At 37.2% G+C, this 4,844-nt stretch overlaps 1 non-coding gene across 1 annotated transcript; it reads left to right on the top strand.

Moving 5' to 3' along the window:
* The first annotated feature begins 547 nt into the window (after positions 1-547).
* Positions 548-654, top strand: LOC113000299 (small nucleolar RNA R71). Its single transcript, XR_003265589.1, has one exon. It is a non-coding gene; the product is annotated as a small nucleolar RNA R71 (small nucleolar RNA).
* Positions 655-4,844: the final 4,190 nt, after the last annotated feature.

The following is a 4,844-nucleotide window of genomic DNA, read 5'->3' as shown; positions in this document are numbered from 1 at the left end:
CTGCTGTTGTGAAGGATTCGACCATCTAAGGTTGGGATGATTCCTCCATCTGAGATTGTACCTGTTGCTGGAGAGGTCATAATTATTCTGTTGTGGCTGATTTTGCTGCTGAGGTTGAGGAGGTCTATTGTAGATGTTTGCAGCAGAAGCTTCAGGCTGTTCAATTGCTTCAAATTGTTGCACAGAAGGGCAAAGGTCTATGTGGTGGTCGGCTGAGGAGCATAAACCACAGAGTCTAGCGACAGGTGCAGATTTTTTATTCATGGTCAGTTGGGTTACCAGGTTAACCAAGGCATCTAGTTTACCTTCAAGCTTCTTAGTCTCGCATGATGAGGATGAATTTGTGGCTACTTCATGAACTCCTCTAATGACAATAGCATCACTTCTGGCACTAAATTGCTTGGAGTTTGAAGCCATCTTCTCAATTAAATTTCTGGCTTCAACAGGGGTCATGTCTCCAAGGGCTCCACCACTGGCAGCATCTATCATACTTCTCTCCATGTTGTTGAGTCCTTCATAAAAATATTGGAGAAGAAGCTGCTCTGAAATCTGGTGGTGAGGGCAACTGGCACATAATTCCTTAAATCTCTCCCAGTATTCATATAGGCTCTCTCCACTGAGTTGTCTAATACCTGAAATATCCTTTCTGATGGTCGTGGTCTTGGAAGCAGGGAAAGAATTTTCTAAGAATACTCTCTTGAGGTCATCCCAGCTCGTGATGGACCTTGGAGCAAGGTAATATAGCCAGTCCTTTGGCACTCCCTCTAAAGAATGTGGAAAGGCCTTCAGAAATATGTGATCCTCCTAGACATCTGGTGGTTTCATGGTGGAGCAGACAATATGGAATTCTTTCAAATGCTTGTGTGGGTCTTCACCTGCAAGGCCATGAAACTTTGGAAGCAAATGGATCAGTCCAGTTTTAAGAACATATGGGACATCCTCATCAGGGTATTGGATGGACAAGCTTTCGTAGGTGAAATCAGGTGCAGCCATTTCCCTTAGAGTCCTCTCATGGGGTGGAGTTTGTGCCATGTTCTCAGAATGTTCAAAATCAGAATGTTCAAAATTATAATGCTCAAAATTAGGATGTTCAAAATTACCAACCACAAAATGCTAAGAATGTTCAGGATGCTCAAAAGGTACAAAATGATGCCTAACTAATCTATGAAATGTCCTATCTATCTCAGGATCCAAGGGTTGTAAGTCAGATGGATTGCCTCTAGTCATATACTACATTCAGCATGCACAACTAGTTGCCTTCCTATGTAAGTAACAGTGTAGGTTTGAACTACAACTACCCTCAAATGATATCCAAATGACTTAAAATTTTGTGAGCAACATCCTAAAATCATGAAAAGATGGTACAAAAATTTTCAAGCAAAAATTCAAAGTCTAACTGTGGAAACTACCTAAGGAAAGTTTAGAAAAATAAAACAATAAAACTTGAAAAAAAAACTAGTAAACAGGTGATTTTGGCTAGCTAGAGACCTCATACGGCCTTCGGCGGGCTGCCACGATAGGGGAAATTTTTTTTTCTACCCCAAATACATATATAATAATAGTCATTATGATACCCGGAGCAAAAGTTATGGCCGTTTGAAGTTTTGATAAACACAAGTTCTCAATTTTTTTTGAATCTCTCAAATCTGGCCACAACAAGTGTTCCTGGTATTTTTCACGCAAAATATGAGTCAAAAGAACCTACCACACCAAAATTCAGCCAAAAATAACAACCCTAACTATCAAAACAAAAGTCACCAATTAAATTCTCAGCAGTAGTCACTAATTCAGTCGCTAAGGGATTTGCACTACTACTCTGTTTCCAGATCAGCAAAAGTGGTCGCTAAATCCATCACAAAGCACTATTCACAGCAAAACACAAAAACTGAAACAGAGAAAGTGCTGAAAAGAAAAACTAAAACCAAACACCACACTAAACAAAATAACAAGACATTAAACAACACTAACACAATACACGAAAGCATAAAACAACTAAACATAAAACACGAATCACCAGCTATTATGAACCTTTGGACATTGTTCCCCGACAACGACGCCAAATTTGATCGTGGCCATACCCGAATCAAATAAGCATTGAAATGTAGTAACTAGGAAGTAATCCTAGGTCGTTTTCCAACAAGCAATGATAAACCAAATGTTAATAACAGATAGTAGGAAATAGTAACAAATTGGGGGGGGGGGGGTTGTTTGCTTTTGTAAATTAAATAGCGAGTAAAATTGAATTAGAAAAATATCAGAAATAAAATACGTTGCTTCCCCTTGATTCACACGCAAGTCTCTTATCCTAGGTTGCGAGAATTTATCCTTTATCAGTTTAACCACTTAATCCAACCCTAAATTAAATTACTAAGCGAAATTTAACATAAGGCATTCATTATGTGATTAAGCAACACATACACCAATTACTCATAAACGATCATTAAGCATGAACGTAAATTAAGCGCAGAGACAATTAATCAAGCACTAAGCATGCATGAATTAATAGCAACAAATTTAGAGTAATTAGTGAAGAGGAAAAACTGAACAGAATTTAACAGTAATAATATAACCTCGAAGAGAACTGCAGTTGATCCTCAAAAGAAAGCAACGCTGGGGACTTAGCCTTCCATTAATCAATAGATAACGAACTTATAAATTGAAGAACGAAATTTTATTGCTACTGGAATTGCAAAATGAAAAAAAATGTCTCAAAGATAAAGTCTAAAACTAAAAAACGAAAATAGGGGAGAGAGAAGAGAGAGGGCCTAAACTAGAACCTTGGTGCTGTTATATAGTTTTTCAACCCTAAAGCTTACAAATATGTTTTAAATCCAAGCCCATAAATAAAATCAAATCAAATCTAGATAAGATAAGATCTAGATGAAATAATATCTAGATGAGATCAAATCTAAATAATATCTAGATAAGATAATATAAGATCTAATTTTGTAGAATAAAATAGTTTGTCCTCTTCAAGTCCAAGCCCAATTCTAGATTCAAGCCCAATTCTTCATTAATTCCTGAAATTAGATTAAAAACATCAAATTAGCTGAATGGGCCCAAATAATAAAACTGTCTAATTAATTTGACAATTAAGACTAATCAGTAATTAAAATGGTGCAAAAAGGGTTAAGAAATTGGAGAAAATAATGGCACATCTAAGGGCATCAGTTATCGCACGATCATTCCGTCCAGACATCACTCCCTATACACAGCAGGGAGTTAGACTTGGAAGGGATACACACAAACAAACAACCACACAAAATCACAACCATCACAAGTTCCTACTTGGTTACTTTTGAGAATTGATGCCTCAATACATTAACACCCACTTTCCATCATTTGTATTTTCTGATCGCTTGCCATATCATCCCATTACCCTTCACAAATTATACAGATGGCCAGTCTGATAACCCGTGACTCAGCATTGAACCTCATGGTGTAGTAGACATCAGAAAAACAAATCCAATATGACTACAACAATCAAATCTCTATAACTCATAGAACACAACAAGTGAGTAAGTTCTAATAGCAACCAGCAACCAACAAACATCAAGCAATCAACAAGGCAACCAGAGAATGCACAGAAAAACATAGCAGACTCACAACTCACTGGCTGAAAGGTTCGACCTACTCTGATACCACTAATATAACGACCCGCCTCGTCACTACGATATCACCACTCTAATAACTGGAAAATTAAATTCTTTTTCTTTCTTTTATGAAAACTCCATTATTTTGCTTATGAAAATCATAATAAATTTGATTTTCGCAAATATATATATGTCCCCAAACACGCACCAATGTTTAACCGAATACATGAATATTAATATAGTAGTTCAGTACACATCATACACATAATGAAGATTAAATCAGTTCGAACATATAATTAAATTTGTGATTTACATCCTTAATCCAACAAAAAAAAAATCGTGAACCACTATGGAGGACTTGATTAACAAAACACAACTCTCTCCCCAAAATAATCCCAACGTCATCACATCGGCTTGGCGGCTCCTTAATAGAATCTCATCCCTGCACCCTACGACTGTCATTCTACTCCCACGAACAAGATTCGCGATCATCATAGCTGTCAACCAGACGATACAAAATTGCAAGGGTGAGTTCATTATAAAAAGAACCAATATTAAATCCAAATAATCACAATTAGCAAGAAAACATGAGCTTACACAACATTCATTATCCAACACTCCATTTGAAACAAAGAGAGGCCAATAGGTGTTTTGAAGGTTGTTCTATGGGCCCAAAGGAAATCATCAAGCTTTGCAGCTCAATCCTTCCTTGAAGTAGATACTGTTGGATCAAGTGGCCTCGAAATAATTAAGAAGGGGGGGTTGAATTAATTATTAACGAACCTTTACTAATTAAAAATCTATCCTTCTTAATGTTACCAAAAGTAAAAGCAATAATTAAAGTGCACAGCGGAAATTAAAGAGTGTAGGGAAGAAGAAGACAAATACAAGAGTTTTATACTGGTTCGGCAACAACCCGTGCCTACATCCAGTCCCCAAGCAACCTACGGTCCTTGAGATTTCTTTTCAACCTTGTAAAAATCCTTTTACAAGCAAAGATCCACAAGGGATGTACCCTCCCTTGTTCTCTTTGAACAACCTAGTAGATGTACCCTCCACTAGAACTGATCCACAAGAGATGTACCCTCTCTAATTCTCAGTCACAATAACCCAAGTAGATGTACCCTCTACTTATACCACAAAGGATGTACCCTCCAATGTGTTAAGACAAAGTTCTCAGGCGGTTAGTTCTTCGAAACTTTGTGAAGGGGGAAACAAAAGAATTCTCAGGCGGGTTAGTCCTTTGAAATC

The sequence above is a fragment of the Glycine max genome, chromosome 18 (assembly GCF_000004515.6).
Source record: "Glycine max cultivar Williams 82 chromosome 18, Glycine_max_v4.0, whole genome shotgun sequence".
Classification (NCBI taxonomy): domain Eukaryota; kingdom Viridiplantae; phylum Streptophyta; class Magnoliopsida; order Fabales; family Fabaceae; genus Glycine; species Glycine max.
This window is presented reverse-complemented; position numbering and strand designations above follow the sequence as displayed.